A 13,999-nucleotide genomic window follows, 5' to 3' on the forward strand; every position below is an offset into this window, starting at 1 on the left:
CAGGTATTGTGCTCTGAGCTGAGATAAGACCATGCTTGGGTTGATTCCTACCCCTACAGAATAGTTACAAAGTAGTAAACAATTGTTTCAACATAAGCAGTAGTTACAATGGTAAATAGTTACAATAGTAAACAGAAGTCACAATAATAAACAATGGTTACAAAATGGTAAACAAAAAGTTACAAAACTGTGTGATGAGGATGGAACCTAGGAAGTAATCAACCATAAGTGGAGCTTGAACTGGGTTTTTTTTTTTTTTTAATTAATTTATTTGTTTGTTTCTGGTTATGTTGGGTATTTGTTGCTGGGTGCGGGCTTCTCACTGTGGTGGCTTCTCTTGCTGTGGAGCACGGGCTCTAGGCACAGGCTCAGTAGTTGTGGCTCACAGGCTTAGTTGCTCCGAGGCATGCGGGATCTTCCCGGACCAGGGCTCAAACCCGTGCCCCCTGCATTGACAGGCAGATTCTTAACCACTGTACCACCAGGGAAGTCCCTTGATCTGGGTTTTGAAAGCTGTATGGTTCACCAGGTTGACAAGGGGAGGAAGGGGATTACAACCAAGGGAGAAGAATTTACAAAGGCATGGAAGCAAAACTGAAAGTTTAGGACAGGACAGAGGGAATAGACAGAGATGATATGGAAGAGAAGTGTAGGCTTACATCAGGAAATGCCTCACATGCCATGCAAAGGAGTTTGGGTTTTGAAGGGATTTCGGCAAGCCAATAAAATGATGAGATTTGCCAGGTTTACACACTCCTTAAAGGCTTCTACACATCAACCTGCCACCAGGCTAGTGAACACAGAGCAGTGATTAATGAGCTCTGTGACCACCCAGAAAACATTCCTGGCAGCTGCAGGCCCCAAGATACATCTAGGAATCTGCTTCTCTGGCAACATTTAGGTCAGAAATAATCTGTGTTTGAGAGTTTGGCTGTTGCCTTAGTCACATCTCTTTCTGTCTGCCCTTTTGCTGTTACCAGAGCTGACTGCTTCTTCCCACTATGGGTTATTTTCAGGGGTGGATGCATAGATTAACTGATACAAAGAAGGTTTTCATCTCCTTCGTTTTGAGGTGAGGTGAGATGGATTGTGGAAATGTAAAAATAATTTGATAGTACACACAAATTCCTATTAGTAAGAAGTAAGAAATTCCTATTAGTAAGAATTGCACTTGTTATTCCCCTGTGAAACAATAGTTTATTGAAATGGAAAGTGGCAATACCTTCGTGAGAATGGCACGCTGACAGGCTTTCTGATCCCTTTAGCCTATTCCTCACTTTCCCATGAGGCCAGAAAGGGACATTTGTAGAGAGGTCCTGGAGTTACTCTTCCTGACTCCAAAATTTAAGGTTGATGGATAAAGATAGTCACACTTGATAGACCCATCATCTCTAGCTCCATTACAATTTAACTTCATGTGTCATTTTGCATCTTCTGACAGCATTGAAATATGTAGTGGATTAGTACCAGGGACTTATCAAGACAGTGTTGTTTATTGATATAAGAACCCTTTGGAGAAAATAAGAAGTACCCAAGTCTGATTTTTGGAAGATGGAGAAATTGTGTGGTCCTGAAATCATCAGATAACTGTATAGTAGTCTGCTCATTTGGGGCTTTCCAAACTAGCCTAGGGGAGCTGCTTCATGTTTCCATCTTTTAAAACATGAGAACAGTGTTTCCCTCAAGTTTTACAGTGCTTAGAATTCCCAATATCTCAACTCAGTCCAAAGAAAAAGAGTACAAGCGAGAGGGGAATGTTCCAGGGACAGGATACACATCTTTGCTCAATGCAGCAATACCAAGAACAGAGTATCAAGACAAGGATTATCTCCCTGGATTAAAAATAAATAAATGCAGGGGTGGTTACAAGAAGAAATGAAATGTTGGCTAGCAGAAGCAGCAGGGAAGACTTCATATTGGATAGTAACTATTTCTGAGGCATTTTGGATGTCTTCCTGCAGACAAGTAATTGGAAATTAAATATCCCCCATATAAAGGAGAGATTCCTGCTTGCAGCTGGCTCTTCCTCCTGCCTTCCTTCTTTGATGCCTGATTTCCATGTGCTTGGAATAATTCATGAGAATTACTTTAAAATTTCAGGAAAAAAGCAATGGGTGAAAGCTTGCTATCTAGAAAAATATTACACAGCTGATTTCTGAGATTAAAAAGGAATGTGGCAATCTTTTCCCCTGCACTCTCTTCAGGGAGAAAGATCAACCTGGCATCATGAAAAGGAATGATTTTAAGAGTCAGGAGTCCTGGGTACAAGACCTCACTTCAGTGCTAAGTAACTGCATATCCTTGGACAAATTCATTCACCTCTCTGAAACTCAGTCATGTGGTCTGTAAAATGATGAGGGCTGTTTGATAATCAGTAAGGGCCTTGTTAGCTTTAATGTTCTATGATCATTTATGATATTTTAGAATAAACCTAAATGAACTGAGAAATGATGGGCACTGCCATTAATGCACTTAGAGGGATGGGAATCACACATGAAAAAAATGGAGTTGCTCTTTCCCCACACCCAAAGCTGGAATTAGCAACCACGTATTTCAAAAGGAAACTTTAGAATACAGTGAAACTAATATGTAGGACTAGAGAAGAAACCGAGCCACAGCTCTGGGGGCGGTGGAGGTCCCGATACAAACTGTACCCTGTGGTTCTTGTGTATCTGGCACTTGGAGAGTGAGATTATAATTCACAAGGGGGAGCCTTTCCTCTCTCCTGCAGATTTCAGTTCCCACTAATATTCCAGATCAGTGGGAGTCCACTGTGTCTGCCTTGGAGAGAGCCAAGTCATTTCCAGGCTGGGAAGGAATAGGTATCAACACCGAACGTTTGAGTAATGAAAGAAAAATACATCCTCTAAGATCCTGGAACACAGGCCTCCAAGGCGGTCCAAGGATAGGATTCAGGGCTGTTCAAATCCTGAATTTTCTTCTTTCATTTTTGTTTTATTACGTTGAAAATTATCCTTTGGACAAACTGTTGTCAAATTAATAAGGTTGAATTATTAAAGTATTCCTTAAGGCAACTGTACAGTGGCTTGAGGCACTATTGTAGACAGCAAAATGGCACGTGCTTGTCGTGTTGCCATGTTATGATGTCTAGAATAACTTTTCTCTGATAAACATTAGGAAAAAAATGTATTCTTGCTCTTATTAGGTAGTTCTGAAATCCCTTTCTTAAATGTATTCTTTTCTTAAATTCTTTCATTATAGATCCAAATTCCTCAGATAAAAGATGTATTTGTCCAGTCTGGGTTAGGTGTCCATCTTAGTTCAATGGCTGTGGCCACTGAATTGGGTCATGTTACAGAATCATGGTAGCTCCTGTGAGCTACCATGTTTAGAGGAAAGAAGAATTTTTAGAAAGGTATGATAGACAATCCTGTAGATACTCGAAGTCCCAATGCAAAAGCCAAAGTTCTCTGTGAGTTTTTTATTGTACTGCCAAGTAGAGATGTGACATAAATTGGAGAGCCTTCAAGGAATCTATGCTTTGGAAACAGAAGTGGGTTCTGCCTTGGTTTGTGGTGTGTGGCTGTCTATATCATCCACTTCAGAAATGTGAATATTTCACTTAATATTTTGAGGGAGGTTTTAGAGAAACTGGCAGATGTGCCATTTTTCTTCAGCATAAGCTAGATGGAATTACTGTCTCCAAGTGCAGATACTTTCTAGTTTTCTTCCCTCGCAGATCACTAGAGGGCATGGGACCAGGTCTAGATTGTTTACTGCTGCATCCACAGTGAATGGCATACAGTAGGTACTCAATATATTTGTTGAATATGTAAATTATGATGCCATCAAAAATATTTTTTATTTTGTGTCTGTTCTGGAAACTTCAAGGAAACTGATGTCTCTGGATTGTAAAAAAGAAAATTACAGTGTCTTTGACTGCAAGAAAATGTTGGGGCATCATGGTTAGGTAGAGCATTTGAAAGGTTTGGCAGTACATCTGCCTCTTTTTGTTGGCTAAATATAGAAGTGCTACACATCATTAGGGCTCATTGCAGTAATTATCTTTCCTATTTCTTGTTATATCCTTATAGCCTAAGAGAAGTCTTGATACATAATTGGTACCTAATAAATACTTGCTAAATTAATTATTACAAATACATCAGAATGTAATGACATCAAAGATTTTTGCCAATTATCTTGAAATAAGCCATGTCTATTGCTATGAGGTCATCACCTTCATGAAAAATAAAATTTCTTCAAGAAGTGTATAAGAAATGGAAACAGAGCATACATTTATTTTTCACTATGTACAAAAATCTATGATTTTCCAGAAGACAAGTCTCAAAAAACTTGATTGAACCTGAGGAAGAAGTTTCACTTTTATTGAGGATTAAAGAAAGCCTGTTCTAAGCAATTTGACAAGGAGAGGCTCATTACTGACCTGGTTGGTTTGGTGGATAATTTTAGCCAGGCTAATCGGGTAGCTTTCTGTTTCAATGCCCTGCAATAACTAACATGCTTTTACTGAAGGCCTATAATCTCTTTTGACCAAAGTGATTCAACAGAAAAGAAAATGGAGGCTGAGTGAGATATCTAATACCAAAATAAATGCTTCCATAAAGTGCAGTTTCTAAAGCAATAAACTGCAGCAAAATTTTCTGTATATAAGTCTTACACATTTCAGGGGAGGCTATCGATAGCTTTCAAAGGATTCTCAATGAGCCTTTGACTCACTGAGAATGTTAAGAACCACTGTTATCCCAATATTCAATTTACAGATGAAACTATTATATACAAAGGTTAAAAAGTACTCTGTTACAGCTTCTATGGATAATGTTCATTTTCCTCTCTTATGAGAGTCTTTAAATGAGGGTGAAGGACCCAGAAAACTGGGCTTTGATCTTCACATACATTATCTCATTTATTTACTAATCTAGATATATTTCCATACTGTCAGGACCCAGTTTTGAGGCCCTGGCTAGAAGCTGGTCCATTTCCTTTCTTGAATGCATCCCACATATTTCCCTCAAATTCTCACACCCCAGGCCACTATACATCAGCCCTAACTGCCCCTGGGGGCAGATACCAGACAACAAGGGACAGACCCTATACCCTGGCCTGAAAATCATTCAAATTGGGCAATCCACTGAAAGACTGTGAAAGCGACCCCTCTCACCTGGCTCCTCATGCCAAAGGTGCCCGGCACCCTCACTGCCACCCCACCCCTTCACCCAGCCCAGCTTGCTGTCACCTTGTCTTGGAACAACTCCTGTGCTATCTTATGGAGTTGTAAGTAACTTAGAGTTTCCCCTGTCCCAGTGTCGTCATGTTGTGTCCCACCACTAAGAGTCTTTAAATCTTATAGAACGCTCTCACAATAATCCTGTGAAATGAACATCTTGGTTTCTGTATTGCCGATGAAGAAACAGCCTCAGAGAGGTTAGTACATAGCCTGAATTTAACAATCTGTTAGTTGGTAGAACTGATATCACAATTCACATCTGTCTATGATACTACTGCATCTGGTCCTGAGAATAAGTTTTAAATTTGCAAATTCAAGTAATCTCAAAATATTGTATATTTCAATGATCATCCTAGATTTAAACACAAATGAGAAACAGAGACAGAGAGACAAAAACTACCAATATGTGGATAAGAAAAAGTGACTGAAAAAAATATGTAAGAATCAATAATCATCACAAGTGATAATGAATCTTTAACAATGAAATGTTTACATACATCACTCTAACACTGATCATTAAATAATTTTATGTATTTTTTCTTTGTGAAATCAAAACTAAAAGATATGAGAAAGGTTTGGCTACAAGGGTATGCATCCTGGCTATGCAGAGGTGTGCAACCTATTTTTAAATTTTTAGGAAATTTTCAAGCCAATTGTTACACAGTTGGAAACAAAATCAGTCATGGTGAAAGTACTTACACCATGGAATTTCGCAAACATTACAAATAAGGGCTTTTTTCCCCCAGGAAACATATCAACATATCACTGTCACCATATACATATTATGAAAAAAATGATACCTGACAACTGAAGATCAGTTAAATAAATTAATAAATTAAGGTGCATTCTTACAGAAGAAATATTACAGCCTCAAAATCTGCAATAGGGCTTCCCTGGTGGCACAGTGGTTGAGAGTCCGCCTGCCGATGCAAGGGACACGGGTTCGTGCCCCGGTCCGGGAAGATCCCACATGACGCGGAGCGGCTGGGCCCGTAAGCCATGGCCGCTGAGCCTGCGCGTCCGGAGCCTGTGCTCCGCAACGGGAGAGGCCACAACAGTGAGAGGCCCGCGTACCGCAAAAAAAAAAAAAAAGAATAGTACCCTTTAGAGAGTGCTAAAGGAAACTAGGAGAAGGGTAGGAAAAAGGAGCAGCTATTAAAAAAGGTAAAATGCTGCCAACGAATCTAACTGATGAAAGAAATTAATTAAGCCTTAAATGTAGAGTAGGGAATATATGGCATGGCATAAATTATAGCCACAGTTCATGGTTTTTTGTTTCTTTTTTTTTTTTTGTCCCTAGAAGTTAACACACAAAACCCTGTGGCCTTCCAAAACAATAAATTCAGCTGTTTAAGATGCTTGTTTCCTTGTGAATTTAGCAGATGTCTCTCCAAGTGACTCAATTGCTTGGATATTATTAAAGTTATGTCACAGACAGCTGAGGCAAACTGAAGCTGTAAGTGGAAGGAATGAGGGGCAAGGGTGCGGAGGAATAGGATTTGGGCAATTAGGAGGAAAGAAAAGGAGGTTATAGAGTTAAAGCTATTCTGACTTTCTTTTCTAAAGCACCTTAACTTTTATCAGCAAAAACGATCTCTCTGCCAGCTCTTTCACATAGCAATTATAGCAATTTCTTAATCTCCGGAGAATGCTAGTATCTTCTAAGGCAATAAAACCTGTTCTAGAATGATGTTATGGGCTCGCAAAATACTTTTCTAAGCCTTCCTAACAATGCCATCTCAAGAAATTTCCACTTTAGAGATGACATCATACCCAACATATTTGACATACCTAAGAAGAACAGGGATTTAAAGTACAATTTATTTCTGGTGAAGACAAAACAGAAAGTGTGTTCTATCTTGATTGAAAGGCAACCATGAAAATAGGTTTGTTTCAGTACTTTCTGTTGTTATTATTAGAAGCCATCAAGCTCTGAAAAAAGATATATGATCTTAAATCTGAGTAGGGCCAAATAAATCTGATGGCTTTCTCTAAGCAAAAGGTGAGGACATGGCCTAGAAGCCTGTTTTGTGTGACGGTGGTGAGGTTGATCATACCAATTTAATTGGTATAAAGATTGAAACGGGTTTGCAAAGTTATTCCTCTGGGGCTATTTTATTGCCAAGATATTGTAGATTTACACCTATCTAGGTAAAACTTCTTGAAAAGGGTAATTTCCATCCTGAATCCAAAGTCTAAAAAGAGTTAAGAACAAATGCATGCAAACTTACAGTTGACAGCTGAAAAAACTGCATCTACAGAGTATAAAGTGGCCCTTCCTAACTGGATATAAATTCTGAATACCTCTCATGCATGTATCCCATCTCAGTCAGCTACTGAAATGCATGATTATATAAAAATAAAACAGAAAAGGGATCTTAAAGGAATTGCATTCCCTCGGGTAGTTTGATAAGTCTCTGAGGGTAATCCAGGTCCATTCACTTTGCATAAGATCAGCTGAATCTACAGAAGGAATGTGAAAGATTAATGACATTATAATTCAACATTACAGGGTTTGCTAACAATATTTCATTCATTATCCACTAAATTAATGATGCAAGGCACTGCCAACAAGCAGCAAGACAATGCAAAGGGAGAGAAAATCTGAGACATGTTAGGAGCTCGCTAATCACTCTAAAAAGAAACCTGTTACTGCACAGTTCCATACAAACAACATCGGAGCGAGACACTTTGCCAAAGAACCCTAAAATGAATGAAGACAAAATACATTTTTACAAAGTACTATTTCCCAGAGAAATGGCAGAGATTCTTTCTTTGATCGCGCATAGAACAATGATGGCTATCTGGTCCATCTGGAATTGTTTCCTCTATATAGGGAACCAATCAATTTCCAACCATTTATTTCATTTCACCTCCACAGCAGCTCTCTGAGGTATGAATGATCGCCCTTATGTGAAAGATGAAGACATTAAGTCTTAGAGAAGTTCAAGGGCTTCCCCCAGGTCCTTTGCTGGCAGGTTGGGAGCTAGAACCCAAGTCTTCTCAAGGCCAGATCTCTCTGTACCTAGCAGGTGCTCTAAAGCGGTGCTTCTCAAATTATGCACGATAAAAGAATTTTTTAAGTTCCAATTTGTCATTTTTGTGATGATGCATGGGTTAAAAGAAAAGATTTTCCTAAACTAGTTTTCTAAAAGTACTCCAAAAACACTTGTGAAGAGTTTATAACTAAAAGATGCTATTCTAAGCCCTTTGTACGTGTTGACTTATTAATGACCTTATGAACTAGCAGGTAATTAGTATGATATTATGGTCATTTTAGGGTGGAAGAAATTGAAGCTTCTATTGAAACCTTTTTCCTTTTTTCTTGCTCCTGTCTAGACTGAGATTATCTAGACCTGCCAAACAGCTTTCATCTTTGGCGTTCCCTTTACTGCTCTCTGGTGTGGGATATACTTGAAACTGGTGTTATCCCCTTTCTTGATTTTCTGTCTCCTTTAACTCTTAAGAAAGGGTACATGGGAAATAAAAATTTATGACTCATTGCATATTTGAAAATATCTTTATTCTGCCTATATAGTTAAGGGATAATTTGGCTAGAAATATAATTTGGTCTTGAAAAAATACTCCCTTAGAAGTTTGAAAGAATTGTTTTATTACCTTTAAAAGCTGTTATTTATTTTTGTTTTTATTTTCATTACTCTAGGAAGTGGGTCAAAAAAGGATTTCCTGCGGTTTATGTCAAAGAGTGCTCTGCTTCTGTTTTCCTCTAAGAGTTTTATAGTGTCTGGCCTTACATAGGTCTTTCATCCATTTTGAGTTTATTTTGGTGTATGGTGTTAGGGAGTGTTCTAATTTCATTCTTTTACATGTAGCTGTCCAGTTTTCCCAGCACCACTTATTGAAGCATCTGTCTTTTCTCCATTGTATATTCTTACCTCTTTTGTCATAGATTAGGTGATCGTAGGTGCGTGGGTTTATCTCTGGGCTTTCTATCCTGTTCCATTGATCTATATTTCTGTCTTTGTGCCAGTACCATACTGTCTTGATTACTGTAGCTTTGTAGTATAGTCTGAAGTCAGGGAGCCTGATTCCTCCAGCTCTGTTTTTCTTTCTCAAGATTGCTTTGGCTATTTGGGGTCTTTTGTGTTTCATACAAATTGTAAAAATTTTTTGTTCTGGTTCTGTGAAAAATGCCATTGGTAATTTGATAGGGGTTGCATTGAATCTGTAGATTGCTTTGGGTAGTATAGTCATTTTCACAATATTGATCCTTCCAGTCCAGGAACATGGTATATCTCTCCATCTGTTTGTGTCATCTTTGATTTCTTTCATCAGTGTCTTATAGCTTTCTGTATACAGGTCTTTTGTCTCCTTTGGTAGATTTATTCCTAGGTATTTTATTCTTTTTGTTACAATGGAGAGTGAGATTGTTTCCTTAATTTCTCTTTCTGAGCTTTCATTGTTAATTAAACTTAAAAGCTTCTATACAGCAAAGGAAACCATAAACAAGATGAAAAGACAACCCTCAGAATGGGAGAAAATATTTGCAAACAAAGCCACTGACAAAGGATTAATCTCCAAAATATACAAACAGCCCATGCAGCTCAATATCAAAAAACTGAACAATCCAATCAAAAAATGGGCAGAAGACCTAAATAGACCTTTCTCCAGAGAAGACATACAGGTGGCCAGGAGGCATAGGGAAAGCTGCTCAACATCACTAATTATTAGAGAAATGTAAATCAAAACTACAATGAGGTATCACTTCACACCAGTCAGAATGGGCATCATCAGAAAATCTACAAACAACAAATGCTAGAGATGGTGTGGAGAAAAGGGAACCCTCTTCCACTGTTGGTGGGAATGTAAATTGATACAAACACTATGGAGAACAGTATGGAGGTGCCTTAAAAAACTAAAAGTAGAATTACCATATGATCCAGCAATCCCACTACTGGACATATACCTAGAGAAAACTATAATTCAAAAAGACAAATGCACCCCAGTGTTCATTGCAACACAATAGCCAGGACATGGAAGCAACCTAAATATCCATCAACAGAGGAATGGATAAAGAAGATGTGGTACATATATACAATGGAACATTACTCAGCCTTAAAAAGGAATGAAATTGGGTCATTTGTAGAGACATGAATGGACCTAGAGACTGTCATACAGAGTGAAATAAGTCAGAAAGAGAAAAACAAATATTGTATATTAATGCATATATGTGGAATCTAAAAAAATGGTATAGATGATCTTATTTGCAAAGCAGAAAAAGAGATACAGATGTGTAGAACAAATGTATGGATACCAAGGGGGAAGGAGGGTGGGATGAAATGGGAGATGGTTATTGATATATATACACTATTGATACTATGTATAAAATAGATGACTAATGGGAACCTACTGTAAAGCACAGCGAACTCTACTCAGTGCTCTGCAGTAACCTAAAAGAGGAGGAAATCCAAAACAGAGGGGTTATATGTGTACGTATAGCTGATCTACTCTGCTGTACAGCAGAAACTGACACAACACTGTAAAGCAACTATACTCCAATAAAATTTTTTTTTAAAAAGCTGTTATTGCTGGTAAGTGTGATAATGGTCTGTTTCTTATTCCATGGTATGTGATATACTTTTTCTACTCTAGAATCTTTTAATCACTTTGGGGTTTTAAAATTTTGTATAATAGGTCTAGTGTAGGTCTGTGCTAGGAAGAATTCTAAGATTCTCTCAAGATTTTCCACCACCCTGATCTACATGCCCTGCACAATCCCAGGGTCTGTGAATGATACAGGCTTTACTTCCATTGAGTAGCTTATGTTTATGACAGAGTTGAACGTAAGATAAGGAGATTACTGGGGGCTTGAATTAATTACATGAGCCCTTTAAAGACAGAGAGTTTGGGGCTTTTGTTTTTTTTCTTTTTTTGCTGGACACAGAAAAGAAAGCCAGGGATTGGAAGCACAAAAATGATTCAATGCACCATTGCTAGCCTGAAGATGAAGGGGGTCACTTGGTAAAGAATGCAGGTGGCCTCTAGATTCTGGGAACTGTACTGCCATGATCTCAGTCCTACAAGGAACTGAGTTCTGCCAACAAGAATAAGATTGGAAGCAGATTTTTCTCAAGAGCTTCCAGACAAGAACTCAACCTGGCCAACACCTTGTTTCCAAGTCTTGGGATACCCTGGTCAGAGTGCATTTTACTTTAGATTATTAAAAATTTTTGGTTTTACTCTTTCATGTTACAATTTTTCTTATAGTCTGGTAATCATTTTAGTATTGTAAATGGCATGATAACAGAGTTTGTTTTTTCCCACTGCCTATTAAACCCTCAACAAATATTTGTTGAATAGAGTGAATGAATGAATGAGGTTATAGAACTTTGTACACAAGGGCAAGAGCTCTGGTGAAAAAGCTCTACTTCATGGTGAACAGTCTAGGGGAAGGCTTCTCTTTTAGAGATTGAATCCTCCAATATTTTCCTGGGATAAGTGTTTAGTCATGATGAACATAGAGATGATTAAAGGGAATCAAGAAGAGTCAAGTTTCTGCCTACATCTTTATTTTGTCTCCTGTTCTCAATGCCTCTTATTGCTTCTAGTCTTCATTGTACCCACCACCCCATCATACCTAACTACAAAACCTCTCCAAGGTTGTGCTGGCCACATAGGCACCCTCCTTGCCTACATCCCCTTTCCTTCACATGTTGAGCTAATTCTAGCTTTTTCTTCTGTGTCTCCTCAGTAAATGCTTTTCAAATCTACTTTCCAGAAATTTATTCATTTCTTTATCTGCCAAAGAGTCTCTCCATTCTCTTCATTATTGAGGATTTGGAACATTTTATGCCATTATTTTCATTTTAATATAGCATCAAGATGGGGAGAGGAAGTGAGGACATAAACACATGCTGAGTTCATAATCTTGAACCAGAAGTCTACTCTCTATTTTTCACTACTTGCCTTTATTTGTATGGCACAACATATGTCTTATCAGAATTTGAAGAAAAGAACAAAATTAAATTGAAATATATTAAGCTGTGAGTAAATGATATTACTCAATTCGAAAAATGGTGTTTGATTGTTCACCCAAATGGATCTAACTGGTGGATTTATAGATTATTTTGAGCAAAAGCTTTTCCTTAAAAGAACTCTCAAATATACATTCTTACAAAAGTCTTGGGAAAGAAAAATGGGCCAACGAGTATTAGGATTCTACAGTGCCTGTTTCTAGTGGAAAAAGGCAGGAGAAAAATAAAAGGTTAAGAAAGAAGCTCAGAACTCACAGAAGATCTCTAAATTCTTGGTCATGACTCTGGAGCAAAAGAACAAAAGAGAACTATTTGTACACAAATGGACTTCTCTGTTTCAGACACTGTCAGAAGTGCCAATTGCTCTAAGGCAGGGGTCAGCAAACTATGGTCTACGGGCCAAATCTGTACTGCCACCTGTTTTTATACATAAAGTATTGTTGGAACACAGCTATGCCCACTTGTTTATATATCATATATGCCTACTTTTGCACTATAGCAGTAAAGGTGAATAGTGCAACAGATATTGTATGGCCCACAGAGCCTAAAATATTTACCATCTAGCCCCTTCCAGAGGAAGATTATTTACCTCGGTTTAAGGCAAAGAGAATATTCCCATTCCCCTTTCTAGTAATTGGTTTAGGAAAGGGCATATGACCAAAAATTGCCAGTGAGATGTGAAGGAAAGACAGCTTTGGGACTTTGGGGAAAGGTTTCCACCCTTTTAAAGGGACATTCTTTTTTCTCCTGCTAGGTGTTGTGTCTGGAAATGTGGAAAGGGCCTGGTTCCTGGATGATGTATTTGAATCATTAAATTAATTAATTTAGGAGCTGTTCTCCCTCAGGACTTCTTGTTTTGTGAGATAATAAATGTTCCTTGTTTAAATCATTTTGAGTTGCTGTTATGTGCAGCTTTTACATGCAGCTGAAAGTCTCGTGACTGTAACACCACCCTGCTTCCTGCACCAAGGCTGGCAGAAGGAGAGGTAAGAAAAACTAAGCCTCTGTTTACATTTTCTCTCCCATACTGTTTTGAGGATGGTGCTGCCCTGGCTACATCTCTACTTTTTAAGGAAGGGAGACCATTTCTGTGAATCAAGCCTCCTCAGAACTGCAGCATTGTGTCTGCCCCAGCTCCTATTTGGATCCTTTGTCTGTTGGAAGCTTCTAGAACATTAGTTCCACTCAGGGAAACTCTTGTTTTAGAAGTAAGGAATTATGTCTATCTGGATTCTTTAAGATGTCTCTAAGTTACTTTCTTTACTTGAGATTTAAAAAAAGAAAAGATGGCATTTAATGCAAACATCAAATGTATCAGGTTTTCTAGTTTCTATAAATTTTTAACACAGTTGCAGATTTCAATTCATTTTACGTGTATATATATGTTTTAAATATTTCATTTTTTCCTCCAGGTAATGGTATAAAATCATGATAGTTTCTAGAAGCATAAAGTGATTATTTCATTTTGTCTTACTAATGAATACTTAGTGAGTGAAGTGTTTTATGTGCTATCCCAAAGTAGTACCTTAAATTGAATTTAGTAAATCCAGTAACTTAAATTCCTTTGATTCATCAGCTGATCTACATAACTCAAAGTTCCTCAGAGAACTAATTGAAGCTATTTTCCCATTTGTAGCTGAAACAAGTATTTTTTCAGTGCAACCCTGTTTCATAATAAAATTCTTTCTGGCAAATTCTCTTCTAGTATGTAATTGTGATAGTCCTGAAGGCACTTATAATTTTGTTAGGGGCAAACTGTTCGTGCTACTAGGTGCAAAAATCATAAAATAACGGTGAA

This window comes from Monodon monoceros, unplaced genomic scaffold (genome assembly GCF_005190385.1).
Source record: "Monodon monoceros isolate NGI ecotype Baffin Bay Population unplaced genomic scaffold, NGI_Narwhal_1 Super_Scaffold_6, whole genome shotgun sequence".
NCBI lineage: Eukaryota > Metazoa > Chordata > Mammalia > Artiodactyla > Monodontidae > Monodon > Monodon monoceros.